Below are 24905 nucleotides of genomic sequence, written 5' to 3'. Positions count from 1 at the left end.
ATCAATGAGATCTTGTATAATGTTCTTTAGTAGATGGCAATTTCCTGTCTTATCTCCCTTTCTCTTATGAAATTCACAATACTCATCATCATTCCACCAATTTGGTTTAACCTTTGGTTCATATGGAGGCAAATCTGGAATAGTGATTACCTTGTTTGCCACTAGCTTCTTGAAAACCGACTCAAGTGGTTCTCCCAATGGGGTGTACTTCCTTCGTGACTTTGAAGTTGTTTGAGTATTCACTTGATTGTTTGTAGAGCTTGATTCAGAAAAAATGATTTTGGGTCGTATTGTATTGGCATCCACAACACCATCATTGACTGTGTTCTTGTTTTTATTCCAAAATTTGGGCTTATCTTTTCCTTTGAAGTCCTCTTTGTTTTCCTTGAATATCTTAATGACTCCTTGTTCAATTAGGACCTTCTTTGTTGCTAAGCCTTTTTCAATGACGTCCTTGAAGGTGGACAAACAAGCTTTTCTTAGGTCATAACTAATGTCCTTGTTAACATTTTGGGTGAACATCTCTACCATTTGTTTTTGTGGAATTTCACAAGAGCATCTGTTGGCTAAATTTCTCCGTCTTTGTAAAAATGATGAAAAATATTCTCCATCCTTTTGTTTGGTGTTGCACAAAGTAGTGACTGATATGTCTATCTCTATGTTGTATGAGAAATGTTGGATAAATGCCTCTGCTAAGTCACCCCATGACTTAATACCAGGTGGAAGTTGGGAGAACCATTCCATAGCTTGATCACCTAAGCTTTGTGGGAATAATCTCATCAAATATGTCTCTTCTACTGCTACCTCAATGCAAGCCATGAAAAATTGTCTTATATGTGCCTTAGGATCCCCTTTTCCTCTGTACTTATCAAACTTAGGTGTCACAAAGTGTGTAGGAAATGTAGGCATTGGAATGCTCTTGTCAAATGGATAGGGACATATGTCTCTCATTGTGTAAATTGGCTTCGGTGTATTTATGTCCTCCATTTTCTTTTGTAAGTCCTTGATTTCCTATTCCAAATTATTCTTAGGTGGAGACCGACTTCTTGGACCATACCCCATGCCTGAACGACCGAGTGGAGGAGGAGCATGTTGCATATATGGATGATATTGATCATACACATGTTCATATGGTGGAGGTCTATAATGATGTTGCGTATATGGACCACTTAGTATAGAGTCATGTTGAGGAATGGAATATCTGCTTTGTCCATGTATACCATACTCTACAGGTATTTCATGAGTTTGTTCTAGTGTGTTGCCCCCAAATTTGACATGGGGTTTCTTTGTGTCCAAATTTTGAGCATGCCTTTGAATATCCAATTGCTTTGGTGGTTGATCCTTAGCATTAGTATGTGATTGAGCATATTTTTCTGCATAAGACTTCCATAATGGTCTATGAAGGTGAGTATCATATGCTTGCCCATGTGTGTATGGGACCTCTGGTTTTTGAAACAATGATGATGGTGATTCAGGCACCATATGTGGTCTTCTATTGCCTCCACTATTAGGTCTCCCTTGATCCATGTTGGAGTGAGTTTGTTGCAAAGGTCGATTTTCCATTATTTAAGACATGTCAAAATCATGAGGTATCTTGGCTCCACTTTGTGCCATCATTTGTAAGAAATATTGTCTATCCCTCCTCATTATTTCCTCAACCAATCGATTGAAACGGGGATCCATAATGGATTCCTCCACATCTGCTGAATGTACAAAAAATTTGTCGATACCATCATTGTGTGTATCATTGTTGTTTATAGTGTCCATGTTCTCAACATTTGGAATGTTTCTATAAGCATCCATGTCAGGTAGTGTGTTATGATCAGAATTGAAAAAGACATCATTGTCATACACATAGAAAAACTCATGTTTGCGGACTCTTGAGCCTCTTTAGCTTCTCTCCTAGATTTTTGGGAATGGGTTTCAACCATGAACTAGGTATTAACCAAGATGTGTGAGACTAGATGAAAATGGAAAGAGTATGGAAGACCAAGAGTTGGATGGAATGTAAATGAATCTGAAGTGTACTTGCAATGTCCAAAGTGTAAGACCAAGTATGTATGTAGTAGAGTAGGTGTGGCTTCCAAAGAGATGATATTTTCTCTTGATGAGGTAAGTTGACCTTGACTCTATGTAAGACCAAATGAGACCCAAAGGTGATAGACCTTGATGAGGGACCACTTAGCAAAATGTTGTTGTATGTAGTGTGTTGACAAAGTAAGATGAGGACAAGCAAGTGACCTTTTGACTCAAGTTTAGACAAATATGAATGTAATGTAAGGTGTAAAGCAATGATGGACTTTGTGAGACCCAAAGACAGGTTGAATGCTAGATGAAAAACCCCGAGAGATAAACTAGGAAGCTCAATAAGTCTGCAACTGACTGTTCTTATTTGTTGAATTATGAAAGTTTTCAATCCTGAACACAGACGTGCTTGTATACTTCATAGACGTGCTTAAATGACATAGATGCTACTCTGTTAGACACAGACGCGTTTCTGAGATGTTGTAAATGAAATGTTGCTCAAAAGACATAGACACGTTTCTGCCCTTCACAGACGCGATTATATGACACAGATGTGGTCTATCAAACACAGACGCGTTTCTGAGATGTTGTAAATGTATTATTGCTCAAATGACATAGACATGTTTTTGTCCTTCACAGATGCGGTTAGATGACACAGACGTGGTTCTGTTAGACACATACATGTTTCTGCAAAATTTGTGTAATTTTTCCAATCTATGAAGTTGCTTGTTGTGACCAAATCTGAATGTTTGACTATTTTTTATGACAAGAGGACACAGTGTTGTTGAAGACTCAATGTTTGCAGGTGTTTAGACTCAAAATGACTCCAAAGAAAAGTGTGTTGTTTGATGTAAAATTGTTTTGCATACACTTGAAGACACAAAAGACAATGTTTTGATGTTTGGTCTTGAATGTTTGAATGTTTAACATAAGTCAAGCACAATTCTTATGGCTGGCCAGGACAATAGTTGTTGATCCCACATGGAGTTTCCCCCGAGGCTACGCTATTCAGAGTGGATACTTAGATGCTTGATCTCACTAGCTCCACCCTCGGCACTCACTTCTCAGGTTAGCCAAGCATCAGTCCCCACGAAAACTCCCCGTGGTGAACTTTATATCTCTACTAAGAACCATATGTGTGTGGGCTACTACCAGAGGTCTGACCTCCTACCTCAACAATTAGAAAGATTTTGGCTTCTAAAACAAAAAGGTGCTAGTAAGGGCATCCGCTAGTGTGGCTATACATGCAGCACTTTTAGCTCTGTAAATACAGAAGGCTCCCAGCTGGTAGGGGTTACGCCCTACAACTGATCAAATAAATTTGATCAAATGGGTTTATGGGGAGACATAGTGTCGATATGAACTAATCAGCACATGTTATTCATAGTTTTCACCATGAATACAATTATTTATAGTTGTTTGGAAGAAGATGGCTTTTCTTTTGCTACCACTTGGGTCGTTCTCTCCTCACTATTAGTCCTAATGACCACATAGGGAGATAGGCCCTCTAAAGATTAAACAAAAAGAGCCTATTGCTCAAGACACAAAAGACAACGGTTCAATTTTAGTGCACCAATTGAAGTGTTAGCTAGTCTATGAGAACAAGGCACACAATAAAGATCAAAACCCTTGCCAAGGTCCTGCAACAAAGATCTATTAGTAGATTGGATTGTTTCAAATGATCACCCCTTCCTACAAGCACACAAGTTAGGTAAATTTTAAATCCAAAAGAATTTGTGAAATAAGGGCCTTTGACAAAACAATTTTGCTTTCAAGACAAGCTGCACCAATTTCATTAGCTAGATTTGTAGATGTTAGCTCAAGATAAACCAAATCTGAAAACCCGAATGACGAAAAACAAAGTCAAAAGAAACCCAAAATGAAATAACTACACACAGACGCAGTTATCAGAACACAGATGCTATACAATTTCACAGATGCGACTAAATGTAACAAAGACGTGGCTCCAGAACATAGACGTGCCTTCCGAAAGTAGACACACCTGAAGACCTCGCAGATGCGCTTCTAGTACACAGATGTGGTTCCAGGACACAGACGCAGTTCCAGGAATCTGCAAAAAAAATAAAATGTTTTCGAAGACATAGACACGATTCCAGATGTCTTAGACGTGGCAGAAAATAAAAAATGCGATCCAAAAGCACACAGGTGCGAAAATATTGAAATGTTGTCGGAAATGTCAGATCTGCAACTTCAAAACACAAAATCTACAACAAAAGATGTTAAATGCAAAGGGACAAGAGTCCCACCGGGCGTGCCAAAATGTATATGGTGAAAATGGATACAATGACATTGAAAGACTAAATGAATTCAACCACAAAACCCTAGCCTAACAACAACAAAGATCCACCATAACATATGAAGATTACCTAAGACCATGCAAATCAAATGAAATCACAAAGATTATACTATCACATGTTCAATAGGGTTTGAATCTCCATTCTTCCTATCTCCATTGATCTTGCTTGATATATTTGCTCTCAGATTTTATGTGCACAAGAGCTCAACAAAGAACGGAAATGTGGTTGCAAATAGGTTCACATATGAATGTTCAAAAGCGTAGTGTAGTTAGAATGCATAGTCAGTCAGGGTTTGATAATGAAGAAAGAATCTCCTTATATAGAAGACACTATTTGAAATGGAGGGATAAGATTGAGAGGTGTAAAAGAGGTCGGCTATGATTAGAGGGTAGGTAGAGAAAATAATAAAATAATAAGAGGGTAGGTAGTGTAGGAATTAAGAGATGAATGACATGTGTCATGGGTAGAAAAGGCTAATTAATTAATTAAATAAATAAAGATTTAATTAATTAATAGAAGAAGTGGGATCAATTAAATAAATAAAATATTTATTTAATTTAGGAAAAAGGATAATTTAAATAAATAAATGTATTTATTTAAATGAGAAATAAGGCTAGAAGAGGATAAATGAATTAAATAAATAAATAAATATTTATTTAATTAATAGAAGAATTAGGCTAAAGTAATTAAATAAATAAAAATATTTATTTAATTAGACTGGACAATTTTAGGTGTCTACAGTAACCAACCGGATACAAGGTTGAGATAGGAAACCACATTCTATTGACACTTTGACAACCTTTGTCATTGATGCCAAAGGGGGAGTAGTGGTAATGAGAAAAATAATTATCAAAAGACTCATCTGCTCAGGGGGAGTTCTCATATTCTTTTGGTACACATTTTTGGTAAAATTTTTGGACTTCAATTTTTGGTTACACTTTTGAATTTTTTTCATGAGTGTTGCCATCAATGCCAAAGGGGGAGATTGTTGGCAAATGCACACTCCATTGAGACATTGTAGGTGATTGAAGGTTTTGTCATTGATGGCAACCTTATAATCCTATGACATCAGCAAGGCAATCCACCCGCACTAGCAAAGTCAGATTCTACACTGACACACAGACCACCGACACCAGCAGTGAAAGGAAGCATACCCACACATAAGCCAACATGAATTTTGTTTATTATTGTAAAATCATTGTAACCTGACTTGGCAAGTTGTAAAATGACTCTTATATATAAGAGAGTTCATTGTAGGTATAATGTAATCATGGAGGAATATAATTAGGTGAAATAAGGTAGACCTATTATGCGAATTATAGGTTAAAGGTTTATGTAAGAAGCAAAGCTATAAACTGGTACTGGATCTGGCATAGTAGATGCTATTTTGAAGTAGTACAAGACATTGGATTTACATAATCCATTTTGTAAGTCAGTAAGACTTCCCATTTTGTAATTGAGCAGTGAGCTCTAGGCACTTGGCCTTCTTGCATCTGCAGGCCCCTCTTGTAGCAGTAATATTCACTTATTGGCTAGTAAGTGAATATTTTGGGTCACAAATCCCACCGAGATTTTTCCCACACCGGGTTTCCTCGTTAAACTATTGTGTTATGGTGTGTTTTTCATGTGGTTGCTCTTATCTCTGTTTATTGCATTACTTTCTGTTTACCGGTATACAGTATTAATATGCTCTACATGTTTTAAGTTAAGAAAATCATTAAACTAGTTAGATACTGATTCACCCCCCCTCTCAGTATCTGTGGGAATCCTAACAAAAGCATGACCATTGAATTTCATAGCAATCTCATCACATCAATCAAGAAAACCTCAACCGCCCCTTGATTACTGCTTCATCAAGCTTAGTAACTCATCACTCACTTTGCATTAGATGCAATACATTTTGTTCCTTCCCTAGACAAACAAACATGCAAAAACATTTTGAACTTTTCTTCATACAATGACCTTACGTGTCACCGTCATTACCACTCAACATCAGTTCATAAACCAACATAACCAATTCAACAACCTTAATCGGTTAGGGTTTAACAAAAACAACTAGTAGGGTTTAGTAGTTACATAACATAGAAAGGGTTTAATATTTTACTCCGATTACTGGTTCAAATTACAAATTTACATACCGATTTACAATAAACTTCACAAAGCTCTTCCTACCAGTTAGAAGACAATATCAACAAAAATAAAAATATCACAATCATCATTAATATCATTACCGGTTCAATTGACATTAATGACAACATAACATACCATTAATGCAATCTTCACTCAAATGCCAACATGCCCCTCCTGATCAAAACTAAGATGCATTGGTATGCATTAGTCTGGTGCATTTCACAGTCATATCTTGTGATCCAGATTGATGAGTGGTGGCTACTACTCAGGGGGAGTAGTTAGTAAGTCAACTTTGTGAGTTAGTTTTGTGGTTTGATTGCAAATATGTGCCTTTGCCATTGATATAAAAGGGGGAGAAAGTCATGTGAAAAATCATGTTGGGAGAGAGTCATGTGAAAATCTGTGAAGTAATTTTGGGAGAGAGAGCCATTTCTTCTTTCTTTGTCATTGATTTTTTTTCACATCATATGTTGCCATCAATGCCAAAGGGGGAGATTGTTGGAGATTGTTGTAAGTATGCTACAAATATGTGCATGAGTGATATTTGAGATATGTGTTGTCAATGATGTCAACATATTTCTCTGTTTGTGATAGTGATGCAATGAAGTTTGGTGAGTTTGTTTGTTTAGCATAATCAGTATGATGAAGATAAGAGTTTGCAGATTAAAGGGTTTGTAGAGGGTTGTCTATAGATAATTTGATAATATGATGAAACAATAAGGATCCAGTCAACTACTGAGAGGGAGGGTGAATCAGTAGATAGAAAAAAAAACTAAAATTTCACTAAACTTAATCCCAACTCACAAACCAATCATTGAACTAATTGGTTTAGACACTGTATCAAAAAACTGCAATTGCACTGTCAAACTTTACCGGTTGATCAAAACATTAACGATGCAATGTAGCATATCTGAAACTTACATACCATTTAACAAAAAAATTTAAACACTTTACTAACATTAGTAATAGCTCATTTCAGATCACTTCCATTCATCTAAACATATCTAAGTGGATTTACCAGTTAATCATATCAACCATATCAAAACATATCCACAAAATCATTCACTACTTGACACAATGATTTTTTACGTGGAAACCCAAATGGGAAAAACCATAGTGGGGATGAATACCCACAAGTATTTTGAACTCTTTTGAAGTTCGCCTTGTTAGGAACCAAGCCTTGTCAGAAGCTTATACAATAATGTCCTGTTAAGAACAGATCCGGTTAGGGACCACCCAATTAAGGGATTGACTACAATACTCTATTAGAGGCAATACCCTTTTAGGAGTAACCTTGGTAGAGGATTTCAAATCCAAGCTAATGGATCACTTGGTTAGAGGATTTAGACAACACCAAGCCTGTTAAATCTTACCCAGTTAAGGGATTTAACTATTGTAATGGTTAGAGAACAACAAGGTCTTTTCTGATCTTGTAATAACACTATCTTGCTTATTCAGATCTTTTTTTGCTCCTATCTACTTTCAAAACATTCTGCAGACACTCCTTCTAGTTTGGCAACAATCACACTACCATACTTAACCAAATTGCCAACACAATTACAAACAATTCATTGACCTTAAATACAAATATAATAGGTCGGTAATACATCACAAAACCTACAAATCTCATAGAGATTACAGACATATCGGTTCAATCATGACCATTGGATTACATAGAAATCAACTACACATTGTTCAAGATAACATCAACTACTCCCGGATCACCGCACATCGAATCCTGTAACTCATCATGTATTTATCACTTCATGCTATGCATTTGCTCATTCCCAAGATAAACAGTTATCTTCACATGCCAAAACCACTTCAAAACTCATCATGTGCATCATGCATATGTGGCATCATCATCTCCAATCACCATTTGATCATAGATCATCATAACCGATTCACCAAGCTCCATCGGTTAGGGTTTGACTTATCGACTGGTTAGGGTTACCGGTTGATAACTCTGATTCAAATACCAATACCGGTTTCATTGCTGCATCACTACCAGTTGCAATACAACTTCATTACTAGTTACTATTGACATCAATGACAAAACTATACTTCATCAATGCAATCGTCATGTAATGATAACAATCTCCCCCTTTGGCATTGATGGCAATACAAATATCAATACCCTTTGATTGTGATGATTAAGAGTAAACACATACACATGTATAGGAATCTTGGTTTACATTTTTCCATGTACTCTTCTTCAATTGTATCTCCATTTCTTCAGCTAGTAACTGGCTATCAATCATATACAGCTCTTCTCCCCCTTTGACAATAATGCCAAAGTGAATACAAATAACAATTGGTTAACCATTGCATGCTTCAATGATCTACAACAAGCTACTCCCCCTGTAGATTAGCTCCACTCTACACCAATCTTGCTTCAAGATTTTCAATAAGCTTTGGGACTGATGTCTTTCACATCTACTTAATTGACTTCATGTAGGGGTACAACCCCTAACTTCCCTCTAAGATAATCAAAAGTAGCCTTAGACAAAGGTTTAGTAAAGATATCCATTGGTTGTTCCTTAGTACATACATGCTCTAGTGACACATCTTTACTTTTCACTTTCTCTCTCAAGAAATGATACTTCAACTCAATATGCTTTGTCCTAGCATGCAACACTGGGTTCTTAGAAATGTTTATTGCACTAGTGTTATCACATAAAATCCTTACCGGTTCTAAATTCTTCAACTTGAAACCATCCAAAATGTGTTTCATCCAGATTGCTTGGGTACAATTCATATACGGTGCAACATATTCAGCTTCTATAGTTGATTATGAGATACAACTTTGTTTCTTGCTGCTCCAAGGCACTATTCTTCCTCCAAGAAAGAATGCTCCTCTGGTTGTACTCTTCCTATCATCAACATTGCCTGTTTGGTCTGCATCTATATAGACTTTTAAATCAAAGTCACATGCATATGCATACCATAATCCATAATCAATTGTGCCTTTCAGATATCTAAAAATTCTTTTGGTCCCTACCATGTGTGTCTCCTTTGAGATTTTTGAAAATCTAGCAACCAATCCTACTGCATGAGAAATGTTCGGTCTCCTATGGACAACATAATATAGTTTACCTATCATTGACCTATAATCCTTTTCATCCACTGATGCAAAATCATCCTCAATCAATTTATAACTTGTAACCATTGGTGTTCCGATTGGTTTACAGTCTCCCATTCCAAAAGTCTTCAATACTTCTTTCACATACTTAGACCGTGTGATGAAAATACCTTCCTTCATCTATTGGATTTGGAGACCTATGAATTTTTTTATTTCACCTACAAGAGACATCATAAACTCATTCTTCATTTCACTGGAAAAGTCATGGCACATATCATCGTTTCCTCCAAAAATGATATCATCCACAAATACCTCACTTACCAGTATCTTGTCACCTTCTGAATTGAGATATATGTTACCATCTTCACTGGTTCTCTGAAAACCTATCTTCACCAAGTGAGAGTGCAATCTTTCATACCATGCTCTTAGTGCTTGCTTCAGTCCATATAATGCCTTATGTAATTTGCACACCATGTCCTTTTCTACAGTTAAAGCATAACCATCTGGCTGTTCAATGCAGACTTCCTCTTCAAATATTGCATTCAGGAATGTTGACTTCACATCCATCTAATATAATTTGAATCCTCTGTATGTTGCAAATGCAAGTAGAGTCCTTACTCCTAATATTGCAACTGGTGCAAATGTCTCACCATAATCTTCACCTTCTTCTTGTGCATATCCTTTGCATACCAGTTTGGCTTTATTTCTGACTACTACTCCATCTTCATTTAGTTTATTCCTGAATACCCATTTTGTATCTATTACATTCTTGTTCTCTGATCTGGGTACCAATGACCATGTATTGTTCTTCTCTATCTAGTCAAGTTCTTCTTACATAGCCTTGATCCAGTCTTCATTTGCAAATGATTCTTTTGTAGTTCTTGGTTCAATGGTGGAAATCATACATGAGTTCTCTCTAAGCCTTGTTCTTGTTTGCACACCTGCATTCATGTCACCAATAATCTGATCAGGGCTATGATTGAGTCTAACATACCTTGGAATGACATGATATTTATTTCTAGGTCTTTCTTCTTCTTCTTCACTTTCTTCTTCGTCTGCTGGACCTCCCCGTTTTAGTTGAACTGGGGCTTCTCTGTTCTATTCTACAACTTGTAGCTTCACCAGTTCTGGTTCTAAAAATAGTGTGTAAGGTTCTTCTTCCTCCTTCTCCTTATTGGTTTCTCCTGATTTCTCAGGAAACTCATCGACTCAGAAATTTACACTTTTAGTGATCTTCTTGGTTCAGTTGTTGTAACACTTGTAAGCTTTGCTCTTGGTGGAGTAACTAAGAAATATGCCTTCATCACTCTTAGCATCAAACTTACCAGCATAATCACCTCTCTTGATAAAACATCTACTACCAAAAATCTTAAAGTAACTGACATTAGGTGATCTACCATACCAGTACTCATAGGGAGTTTTATCCTTACCTCTTTAAACCAGTATCCAGTTCATTGTGTAAACAACTGTGCCACAACTTCTCTCTAGAATGTCTTAGCTCCACCTCCTTATATTAGCATAGTCCTAGTAGCTTCAACAATTGACCGGTTGTTCCTTTCTACTATACAATTCTCCCATGGTATCCTATGTGCAGAAAGTTGCCTCTTAATTCCATTGTCTTCACAGTAACTAGTGAATTTCTTTGAAGTAAATTTACCACCTTGATAAATTCTTAAGCACTTTATCTTCTTTCCACTCTCATTCTCAACTAAGGCTCTGAATGCCTTAAACTTGCTAAAATCTTCTGTCTTGCCTTTTAAGATTGTGATCCACATCATCCTTGAGCAATCATCAGTAAAAAACATGAAATACCGATCACCTTGAATACTCCTAGTCCTCATTGGTCCACAAAGGTCAATATGAAACAAATCTAGAAAATGATCTACTGAGAAAGATTTGCTCTTGAAAGTTGAGGATGTCATCTTCCCTAACTAACATTCTTTGCACAAAGCATTCACCGGTTTGTCCAACTATGGAAAACCTCTTACTAATTTGGACTTATTGACTTTTATGATGTTATTAAAATTTACATGAGATGACCTTCGATGCCAAAGGCAACTATCTTCTACTTTTTTAATTAAACAATTGTTGACTTTAAAACTTAAATGAAACAAGTTACCTCTGGTCTGTTTTCCAGTTACAATCAACTCACCTTTTCTTCCATAAATCTTGCAGACTCCATTCTTGAATTCTAGTGGGTAACCTTTGTCATTGAGTTGAGTTACACTCAAAAGATTGCATTTCAGTACTTCAGCCCAGTAGACATCATCTGCACTACTTTTTCCATTCAAAGAGATGGATCCTTTTCCTTTCACCATGCAGGGTGAGTCATTCCCAAATCTCACAACACCTCCATTAAACTCTCTCAAAGTAAGAAACTTACTCTGGTCACCAGTCATGTGGTGTGAACAACCACTATCTATAATTTAATCATCATAACTATCCATGTGAGAGACTAATGCCTTTTGATCTAATGTCTCTTCTTTAATAGAAACAAAGACAATGTCCTCATTTGCATCTTCTTCATATTCCTCATCTGTAATTCCTCCATCCACTGCAATGAGACAATCTCTTTTACCTTTGCCTTTATACTTCTTATACTTCTCTCATTTCTTCTCATTGTCTCCATTAGGACAGTTAGCAACAATATGTCCAATCCAGGTACATGCAAAACACTTCAAAGGTAATTTACCTTTGTACTTACCGGTACCTCTGGGCAACCGCTTGGCCAACAATGCTTCAAGCTCAATCAATCTATCTTCATCATCAACCTCTCTACTAGATCTAGACTCATTAATGTAGCTATATTCTTTGCTTTTCCTTACCGGTGGGTTAGAAATTGAGGCTCTAAATGCAGATTATGATCTCTCAACACTTCAATCAAAACCATTTAATTCAAATGCAGTTAATTTACCAATGATGGAGTCAAGAGTTACCTTTGTTTTATCAATAGACTTGTGTTCTTGAATGGCTACAACTTGGATAGCGTAGACCGATAGAAGGGTTCTCAACACCTTGCTAACCACTATGGTATCCTCCATTGTACCTCCAACATTTTTGATCTCTCTGAATATCTCCTGGATCCTCTAATCATACTGTTGAATGTTTTATCCTTTAGCCATTTGCATATCATCAAATTTACCTCTCAGACTCTCTTCTTTGGAAATATTAACATGCTCATCACCGCTATAGATATCCTCAAGTTTCTTCCACACTTCATAAGCAGTCTCCAATCCATGGACATCAACATACTCTGAATCAGACAAGGAATTGATAATGGCCTCCAATGCTTGATTGTTCTCTTGTTACTCCTTCTTTTGATCATCTGACAAAATCCCACTAGGCAAGTTATATTTAGTAATAACATGTTCCCAATATTGACTTCCTAAGCTCTTGATATAGATCTTCATCTTGTCACTCTAGATTCTATAGTTTTCCCTATTGAATTAAAGACCTTATTTCTTCATCATGTTCTCCTAGATCTTTTCCTCAAGCTATTAGGCTTAAACACAAGAGGACCTGAAATGCTCTAATACCAATTGATAATATGATGAAACAATAAGGATCTGGTCAACTACTGATAAGGGGGGGGAGGTGAATTAGTAGATAGAAAACAAACTAAAATTTCACAAAACTTAATCCCAACTCATAAACCAATCACTGAACTAACTGGTTTAGACAATGTATCAAAAAACTACAACTACACTGTCAAACTTTACCGATTGATCAAACCATCAATGATACAATGTAACATATCTAAAACTTACATACCATTTAACCAAAACATTAAAACACTTTACTAACATCAGTAATAGCTCATTTTAGATCACTTTCGACCATCTAAACATATCTAAGTGGATTTACCAGTTAATCATATCAACCATATCAAAACATATCCACAAAATCATTCACCACTTGACACAATGATTTTTCACATGGAAACCCAAATAGGAAAAACCACAGTGGGGATGAATACCCAAAATTATTTTGAACTCTTCTGAAGTTCACCTTGTTAGGAGCCAAGCCTTGTTAAAAGCTTATACAATAGAGTCCTGTTAAGAACAGATCCAGTTAGGGACCACCCGGTTAAGGGATTGACTACAATACTCTGTTAAAGGCAATACCCTTTTAGGAGTAACCTCAATAGAGGATTTAAAATCCAAGCTAATGGATCACCCGGTTAGAGGATTTAGGTAGCACCAAGCCTGTTAAAGCTTACCTGGTTAAGGGATTTAACTGTTTTAATGTTTAGAGAGCAATAGGGTCTTTGCTGATCTGGTAATAGCACTATCTTGCTTAGTTAAATCCATTTCTACTCCTATCTGCCTTCAAAACATTCTGCAGACACTCCTTCTAGCTCGACAACAATCACACTACCACACTTAACCAAAGTGCCAACACAATTACAAAAAATTCATTGACCTTCAATACAAAGACAATAGGTCGGTAACAGATCACAAAACCTATAAATCTCATATAGATTACACACATATCGATTCATTCATGACCGTTGGATTACATGGCAATCAACTACACATTGTTCAAGATTTATGATATGACGAATCAATAAGGATCCAGACAAATATTGAGAGGGGGGGGGGGTGAATCTTTAGATAGAAAAAAAACTAAATTTTCACCTAACTCAAAACCTAGCTCATAATTCAATCAATGAACTAACCAATTCAACACTGTACTATAAACTACAACTGCATTGTCAAGTTTACCGGTTGACTAGCATACCAAAATAACAATGTAATAGATTTGAAACTCTCAAACCATTTAACCAAAACATCAAACCACTTTACTAACATTACTAAAAGCACATTTCAAATAACTTCTGATCATCTTAACACATCTAAGTGGCTTTACCAGTTAAACAAATTAGCCATATCAAAACATAACCACAAAAACCATTCACCACTTGACACAATGATTTTTGATATGGAAACCCAAATGGGGAAAACCATGGTGGGGATGATACCCACAAGTATTCTAAACTCTTCTAAAGTTCTCCCTGTTAGGAGCCAATCCTTGTTAGAAGCTTTACAAAAATGTCCTGTTAGGAACAAATTTGGTTAAGGACCACCCGGTTAAGGGATTGACTACAATACCCTATTAAAGGCAATACCCTATTAGGAGTAACGTTGGTAGAGGATTCCAAATCCAAGATAATGGATCACTTGGTTAGAGGGTTTAGAAAACACCAAGCCTGTTAAAGCTTACCCGGTTAAGGGAATAAATTGTTGTAATTGTTAGAGAACGATAAAGTTTTTGCTGATTTGGTAATAGAACTATTCTCCTTGATCAGATCCTTTTTATGCTCCTATCTACCTTCAAACATACTGTAGATACTCCTTCTAGTTCGATAATCAATCACACTAACACTTAACCAAAATTGCCAACACTATAACAAAATAACTCATCAACCTTATAAGCAAAATAATAGGTCAGTAACACATCACAAAACCTAAGATCTCATAGAGATTGCAAACAAATCGATTCAAACATGACCATTGGATTACATAACAATCACTGCATATTGTCCAAGTCAACCTTCACTGCTCCTGGATCATCGCACACTAGATCCTGTAACTCATCACATGGTTTCCACTTCATGCAATGCACTTGCTCATTCCCGAGATAAAAGAATTATCTCTACATGCCAAAAACACTTTGAAACTCATCATGTGCATCATGCATACATGACATAATCATCTCCGATTACCTTTCAATCATAGATCAACACAATCGATTCACCAAGCTCCATCAGTTAGGGTTTGACATATCGTCAGGTAGGGTTACCCGTTGATCTCACTGCAATAATAGTAATACCGATTTCCTTCACTACTCAACTACTGGTTGCATTACTGTATCACTACCAATTGCAATATAGCTCCATTAATAGTTACAATTAACATCAATGATAACACTTAAACTTCATTAATGCAATCTTCATGAAATGCCAACAATCTCCCCCTTTGGCATTGATGACAATACAAGTATCAATACCCTTTGATTGTGATGATTGAGAGTAATGCACATACACAGGTATAGGAATCCTAGTTTACATTTTTCCATGTACTCTCCTTCAATCGAGTCTCCATGTCTTCATCTGGTAACTCACTATAGCTCATCTCCCTATCAATCATACAATTCTTCTCCCCCTTTGACAACAAAGCCAAAGTGAAAGTAGAACATTCAGTGTCATACTTTACTGTTATGCAAGAAGCTATTCCCCTTGTGGAGTAGCTCCACTCTACACCAATCTTGCTACAAGATCTACAATAAGCTCTACGATTGATGTCTTCCACATTGACTTAATTGACCTCATGTAGGGGCACAACCCCTAGCTAACCTCTAAGATACTCAAAAGTAGCCATATGTAGAGGTTTAGTAAAGATATCTGCTAGTTGTTCCTTAGCAGATACATGTTCCAATAACACATCTTTACTCTGCACTTTCTCTCTCAAGAAATGATATTTCATCTCTATATGCTTGGTTCTAGCATGCAACATCAGGTTCTTTGAAATATTTATTGCACTAGTGTTATCACAGAAAATCCTTACTGGTTCTGTGATCTTCAATTTGAATCCTTCCAGAATGTGTTTCATCCATATTACCTGGGTATAATTCATATACACTGTAATATATTCAGCTTCAACAGTTGATTGTGATATACAACTTTGCTTCTTGCTGCTCCAAGATACAAGCCTTCCTCCAAGAAAGAATGCACCTCTGGTTGTACTCTTTTTGTCATCAACGTTTCCTACCCAATCTGCATCTGTATAGAATTTCAAATCAAAGTTACCTGCATATGGATACCATAATCCATAATCAATAGTACCTTTCAAATATCTGAATATCCTTTTAGTTGCTACCATGCGTGTTTCCTTTGGGTTCTTCTAAAATCTGGCAACTAATCCAACTGCATGAGCAATATCTGGTCTGTTGTGAACAACATAATGTAGTTTCCCTATCATAGACCTGTACTCCTTTTCATCAATGGATGCAACATCATCCTCCTTAGACAATTTATAGTCTGTAACCATTGGTGTCCCAACTGGTTTACAGTCTCCCATTCCAAATATCTTCAATACCTCTTTCACATATTTGGATTATGTGATAAAAATACCATTCTTCATATGTTGAATTTGCAAACCTATGAAGAATTTTATCTCTCCTACTAGAGACATCTCAAATTCACTTCTTATCTCATTTGCAAAGTCATCACTCATGTCATCATTGCCTCTAAAAATGATAGCATCCACAAATACTTCACTAACAAGTATCTTATCACCTTTAGTCTTGAGATATATATTGCTGTCTTCACTGGTTCTCTAAAAGCCTATCTTCACCAAGTGTGAATGTAGTCTTTCATATCATGCTCTAGGTGCTTGCTTCAAACCGTATAGTTCCTTGTGTAGTTTTCACACCATATCCTTTGTATCAGTCAAAGCATAACCATCTGGTTGTTCGATGTAGACTTCCTCTTACAGTATTCCATTTAGAAATGCTAACTTCACATCCATATGATATACTTTGAATTCCCTATATGCTGCAAATACAAGTAGAGTACTAACACCTTCCAATCTAGCAACTAGTGCAAATGTATCGCCATAGTCTTCTCCTTCTTCCTGTGCATAACCTTTTGATACCAATCTGGCTTTGTTTTTGACTACTACTCCATCCCTCATTCAGTTTATTTCTGAATACCCATTTAGTACCTATTACATTTTTGTTCACTGGTCTGGGTACTAGGGTCCATGTATTGTTCTTCCTAATCTGGTCAAGATCTTCTTCCATAGCCTTGATCCAGTGATCATCTTCAAATGCTTCTTTTGTTGTTCTAGGCTCAATAGTGGAGATCATACAAGAACTCTCTCTCATTCTTCTTCTAGTTAACATACCAACATCTTTATCTCCAATAATCTGATCAGGATTATGATTGAGTCTTACATACCTTGGAATAACATGATCATTATCTCTAGGTTCTCCTTCCTCACTATCTTCATCTTCTGCAGAATCTACCTGTTCCGGTTGAACTAGTGCTGCAACAACATTCATTTCACAAACTTTTGGCTTCACCGGTTCTGGTTCCAAAATCAGAATGTAAGGTCATCTTCCTTCTTCTCCTCACTAGTTTGTCATATATCTTTAGGACTCTCATCCACATAGAAATCAACACTTTCAATGATCTTCTTTGTCTAGTTGTTGTAACATTTTTAGGCTTTGCTCTTGGTGGAGTAACTAAGAAATATACCTTCATCACTCTTAGTATAAAACTTACCAACATAGTCACCTCTCTTGATAAAACATTTACTACCAAAAACCTTAAATTAACTGACATTAGGTGATCTACCATACCATTATTCATAAGGAGTTTTATCCTTCTTTTAGCCAATATCGGGTTCATAGTGTAGACAATTGTGCAGACAACTTCTCTCTAGAGAGTCTTAGCTACACCTCTTTGTATTAGCATAGTTCTAGTAGCTTCAACAACTAATCAGTTGTTCCTCTCTGCAATACCATTATGCTATGGTGTCCTAGGTGCAGAAAGATGCCTCTTAATTCCATTGTATTCACAATATCTAGTGAATTCCTCTGAAGTAAATTCACCACCTTGATCAGTTCTTAAGAAATTTATCTTCTTTCCACTTTCCTTTTCAGCTAAGGCTCTGAGTGCCTTAAACTTGCTAAAGGCTTCTATTTCATCCTTCAAGAATGTGACCCACATAATTCTTGAGCAATCATAAGTGAAGATCATAAAATACCGACCACCTTGAATACTCCTAGTCCTTATTGGTCCACAAAGGTCTATGAACCAAATCTAGCAAATGTTCTGCTGAGAAAGATTTTCTCTTAAAAGTTGAGGATGTCATCTTCCCTAACTGACATTCCTTACACAACAAAGCATTCACCGGTTTTTCCAACTGAGGCAAAGCTCTTACCGACTTGGTCTTGCTGACTTTCACAATGTTATCAAAATTTACATGATAAAATCTCTAATGCCAAAGCCAACTATCTTCTACCTTAGTAATTAAACAGTTGTTGACTTTAGGATCTAGGTGAAATAAGTTACCTTTTGTGTGCTTGGTGGTTGAAATTAGTTCACCTTTGCTTCCATAGATTTTACACATTTCATTCTTGAATTCCAGTGGATAACCTCTGCCATTGAGTTGAGAAACACTCAAAAGATTGTGTTTCAATCCTTCAAACTAGTAGACATCATCTATACTTCTCTTTCCATTAAGAGAAATGGTTCCCTTTCCTTTTACCATGAAGGGTCAGTCATTTCCAAATCTCACAACACCTCCATCAAATTCCTTCAAAGTAAAAAACTTGCTTCGATCAGTGGTCCTATGATGTGAACAACCATTGTCTATAATACAATCATTAGAACTATCCATGTGAGAGACTAATGCCTTCTGATATGCTGTCCCCTCTTTAATGGCAACAAAGACAATGTCCTCATTTGCATCTCCCTAAGATTCCTCATATGCAAATTCTCCATCCCCTGCAATGAGACAATCTCTTTTGCCTTTGCCTTTGTACATATTATACTTCTCACATTTATGCTCATTGTCTCCTTTTGTGCAGTTAGCTACAATATGTCTAATCCGGTTACATGCAAAACACTTCAAAGGTAATTTACTTCTATACTTACTAGTACCTCTGGGTAACCGCTTGGCCAACAATGCTTCAAGCTCAATCAAACTGCCTTCATCATCAACTTCTCTATTCGATCTTGACCCACGACTGTGACTAGCTTTTCTGCTTTTCCTTATAGGTGGATTAGAAACTGTAGCTCTAAATGTGAATTCAAATTTTTGAGCACTACCATCATAACCATTTAAACTAAATGTAGTTAGTTTAGCAATGATGGATTCAAGAGTTACCTTAGTTTATCAATAGACTTGAGTTCCTAAATGGCTGCAACTCGGATAGCGTAGACTTGTAGAAGGGTTCTTAACACCTTGCTAACCACAATGGTATCCTCCACTTTACCACCAACACTTTTGATCTCATCAACTATCTCCTTGATCCTCTGGCCATACTGCTGAATATTCTCACCTTCAGCCATCCACATGTCATCAAATTTACCTTTCAGAATCTCCTCTTTGGCAATCTTCACATTCTCATCACCGCTATAGATATCCTCAAGTTTCTTCCACACATCATAAGTAGTCTCCAAACCATGGACATCAACATACATTGAATCAAATAAGGAACTGATAATGGCCTCCAATGCTTGATTATTCTCCTATTGCCCCTTTTTTTGATCATTAGATAGAATCCCACTAGGCAAGGTATATTTGGTAACAACATATTCCCAATATTTGTTAGATTCAATGATAGTCCCAAAGACACTGAGAGGGGGGGGGGGTGAATCAGTGTCTAACCGGTTAATGGAATATTTAAACCTATTTATAACTTTGCAATCCAAATCAATGTATCGGTAAACAAGAAATAATGCAGTAAAGAGAAATAACAGAGACAACATAAATGCACACCATAACACAAGATATCTTGGCGAGGAAACCCGGTGTGGGAAAAAACTCAGTGTGATTTGTGACCCACAATATTTGCTCACTGGACAATATGAATAAATATTACTTATAATAAGGGCCTGCACATGCAGGAAGGCCAACAGCCTGGAGTGCATTGCTCAATAGAAGAGTCTCATTGACTACAAAATGGATAATTAAATCCAATACAATGTACTGCTCAAAATAGCATCTCTAATGCCTGGTTCAGTATTGGTTTAAGATCAGTCAGATACCTCAACCAAAACCTTTCGCTGTCTTACATATACAAACAATAATTGTCCTATCCTTCTACTTCATCATCCATGTCATCATTATTCTTTTCATACAAAAATGATCTGTAAGATATCATACATATATGAGTCTTTTACAATATACCAAGTCGGCTTACAAATAATTAATTATATTTACAATACAATTTATATAAGCAAAACTTTATCTCATGTCGGCCTGAGTTCCGGTATACTTCATTTCTGGTGTAATCTGGATGCCGGTGAATGTGCCTGCCAGTGTATATGTAGAAAATAGTTATTGGTTGGTTGCCATCAATGACAACATCAACCATTTCTCATAAGAGTGTAGAATGCTAACAATCTCCCCCTTTGGCATTGATGGCAACACTCATGAGAAAAATCCAAAAACTATTGTCCAAAAATGAAGTCCAAAAATTGGTCCCAAAAAGATGTGCTTCCCTTGAGCAAGTGATCTCCTCTGTATATTTTTCTCCATACTACTCTCCCTTTGGCATCAATGACAAAGGATGTCAAAAAGGAGTCAAAATCCTACCTTAAAGCTTGTAACTAGTTAGTTACAATTTGAAAGATATTTGCCATAATTATATTCAGGCTCTACATAAATTTGTTATTGTCTGCAATAGTGGCTTCTGTTTGCTGGATCATATCGGTTAGATAATGCATTTGCTGCTCCAGTGATTGTTCTCCTTGAACTGTTGCCTTAGTTAGCTCAACCCGTTGAGTAATAAGATTGTCCAATCTAGGACCAAGTCCGCTTTTCAGTTCCCAGGCCTTTAACCTTATTAGTTTTTTCTATTTCTCAAGTTTCTCTATCTTCTCCTCAAAAATTGTCATTTCTTGTTCAAAAATAGATGTAAGTTCCAAAGAACCTATCATATTATTCGCAATGTCATCTATCTCCTTCTATGTTTTCTTGATTTTCTCATCAATGTCTTCTGTCAAATGGTGAGGCTTGCAAGTTTCTCTATACAACTCCTTATACTCCAAAATTGTTGAGTTAAGTACCAGTAATAATGAACCAATGTGCTCATTACAGTCTTTAATAGTTTTCTCAAAGAATTCTTTTTTTTTCTTTATCTACTCTTTCGTTTATAGTTTCCTCATTCACTTGATCTATAGTTAGAACATTTCCAACAATGAATTTGGACAACGTGTCCAATTTATCTAAATAATCCTTAATATGATCTATCTTACAGGTTGGTGCAATCATCTGCAAAATAGGTAATGTGTCATCAATAGCCTTAAAAGATAATGCATTATAATCTGTTATCCTCTTGATAGAATCCAATAGAACATCTATTGCATTAGTAGGTCAGAATTTTCCAGTTGATGTGCTTGGTTCTGCAATGGATTTCCTTTCAACAGATACTTGCCCAATTACCTTAACTATTTCTTCCTTATTTCCATCAATTGCTTCCTCTTTACTTATATTTTCTGCCGGTTTATCTATCTGTAACCTTTGCTTCTGATGTTTTCTCAGTGTTAGTGTTTTTAGCCTCTGTCGATTTCTCTATCTTTGGTTGCTTAGCTATTGCCGGTATCTCAATATTTTGAGAGTCAACAGTGTGTGCCGGTGGCTCAGAGATCTTACTGTGCTTAGCATCGGCTACCTTAACCTCTACAGTATCTTTATCCACAACAATATTTACATCCTATGTATCAACATTCATGGTGAAAAGAATTTCAGATTTTGGGTTAGTGTGATCATGTGTTACTTCTTTAGTTGCCTTATCCAGTTGATTGTTTGTATGTACCGTTGATGCTGAAGTTATTGGAGGAGTGTCCTGTGTTGGTGGAGGAATGTTATCTATGATTTTTATAGCAGGAACACCACCAATCTTGCCTTTAGCTTTGTCCTTTTGCTATACCTTCGTAAAAGACTTATCCATTTTCTATCTCTCCCTTTCTTCTTTCTTTTCTTTTTCAACAAAATATATCCTAACTGTACCCAATTTCATAAAAAATCTCTTTTACTCTCCCAACCATTAGGCTGACCTGCCGGTGTCCACTAACAAAAACTGACCGGTTTGCTTCAGAAATCAATTCATCAATTTCCTCTTTAGAGTTTATAGGGTGCACTGCCAATAATGTTTCAACTTTTATCTTTTTATCTAATTCCATTACAGACATTCTTTTAGCCTCTAGTCTTAGATACAAGTCATTCGGCAAATCACCTACATCTTCAATCAAAACTTTCCTATAGATGTCTAAATGCAAAATGATACTTTCTTCTATGGTATCCATGTCAGAATCCTTGAATGAGTGATACTACTTATTTACATTGCATAGATTACCATCTTGTGTTATCTCATTTACCAGTTCCTCGAGTGAAAGGGTATCTGGTGTCTTGGTTTGTTTCTTCTTAGGAGCTAGCTTTTTCTTAGGTTCTCTTACTGCTTGCTACTTCTTCCTTAACATTCTTTCCTTTTTAGGTGAAGGAGAAGGTACCGGTGAGGGTTTTCTCTTCTTCCTTTCCACTCTTTTGAATTCTGCAGCAGGTGAACTCACAAAGTTGGTTCCCACTTTTTGGTACGTCCTGATTTTTGCTGAAATCATACATTTTTAGAAAATATAATGATTTAAGCTTTAAGAGGTCCCATTTTAAGTAATTAATTGAAGAGAGTTAAATCAAAGGCTCTTAGATCAAAATTTCTTGGATAGAACCTCTCTACTTCTAAATCATACTTGCAATGGAGTCTCCTTTGCATCTATCAAATGTTGATAAAAAACCAATTTTACATTAGCTTTTGGGGGGTGAAATTAATTCATTTAAAAGTTTTTTTTAAAAAAGTATTTAGTCCTTATTATAAGATTTCCAAATAGTATAACTTTTAATATATTTAATTTCATTAATATATTTTTATTTTATTTCTTATGAATGTAGGTTTTTCACCAAACATGAACTTCTTTGTTCAATGTATTGGGAATAATAGTAAACTAATTCAAAAAAATTCTGAAAAATATCTATGCACTAGGTATTGATGTTTTCTTTCTAACAAAAAAAAGAAAATTGAATTTTGATAGATATAGAACAAGTTATGTGTTCAAACGTACACCTATATCTAAATTATAATTAGTCAAACTTTAAAACTTAATAAAATGAAAAATATTCAACATATCACTATCAAACCAACTGTATGCCCCGGGTATTGATGTTACAAACCAAAATTCAAAAGAATTAAGTTTTTATCATTTATAGAAAAAAAATTATGCGTTTCGGGATACACATCACTCTTAAAAAATGTTGTTTGCTGTAAAAAATTACTTTTTGAGGGAGATGGAAAAATCAATAAAATTTTATTCAAACAAATTTGAAAAAAATATATTTAGAATCTACAAACAAGTTGTTAAAAATCACTAGTTTATATCATCTTCAAATTCTTAACGGTTTAAAAGTTATAGGTGTGCGAAAGTGAAGGTTTTTTTCAAAATTTTCATATAAGTGTCAAAGTTGGTCAAAAAGTGGGAACCAATATTGTGAGTTCACCCCAGTGCTGGCCTTACCACTGTCTATATCTAAAGAAGTGTCAACTGGTGAAACATGAGCTTCCGGTTTCAATCCTTCCAGTTCACTAGCTGTAATACCACTAATTTTCATCACATTTTATTTTACTTCCTTTGCCATCTTGGATGCATCTCGGATAAGTTTTTCTCTTCTTTTTCTCTATTTTTGCATTGAAACAACACTCTCAATAGTCTCAGCATTACCAAAAATTTCTTCAGATGGTTCCTTATGTGCATCAAGAAGTGTCTTAGGATATGCTTCAAGAATATTCAGGTCAACCTCATAACCCATTTCTGTTATCCAAATGGTTCTAGGAGTAACAAGTTCCATCCATATTTCATCACGTTTGATTACAAAACATATTTTCTTGTCATATTTGTTTACTATGCTCTGTGGTATCCTTTCTCTAGCCTTCATTTTAGTTTGGAAGTTTTCAAAATAGGTCTTTGCTATGTCAACACTATTAGCACCAATGTCCGTAATAGCTTTCTTAATATGTCTACCTACCGAGATGTCATATCCAAGGTCCTTATGACCAATACCGGGTATCTCTTTGGTGAAGTAAAGCATCAGACACACAAGTAAGTTACCAAAATAGAATATCCCCTTCTTGTCACCCTTAATCTTTTTCAAGTTGCCATTCACAGATGTCAATCCTAGCATTGTTCTTAACCATCTCATGTGCACTATGAATACATAGATTGGAAACTGAATTTAATCTATTTGCATGAGTGATTCTATAGCCAAGTACCATACTCACATATCTCACATTCGCATCTTTGATATCATTAACCCTAAGAGATATGTTGTCAAATGTAGCTCCGGTTAGGTCCATTACACCCTTGTTTGGTATCTTTTTCTTTTTGTCGGGTCTAACACCGGTTGAAGGTAAACCAGTAACTACCTTTATTGCCTCCTTAGTGATCTTAAAAATAGAGTCATGCCACATAAACTCTCTATGAACTCTGCTTAGTACAACACGCACTACCTCATCCAGAAATTCAGGAATGTTCAAAATTTCAACAAATCCTAAGTCTCCTACAATCT

This window comes from Cryptomeria japonica, chromosome 7 (assembly GCF_030272615.1).
Source record: "Cryptomeria japonica chromosome 7, Sugi_1.0, whole genome shotgun sequence".
NCBI lineage: Eukaryota > Viridiplantae > Streptophyta > Pinopsida > Cupressales > Cupressaceae > Cryptomeria > Cryptomeria japonica.
Note: the sequence above shows the minus strand (reverse complement) of the source record.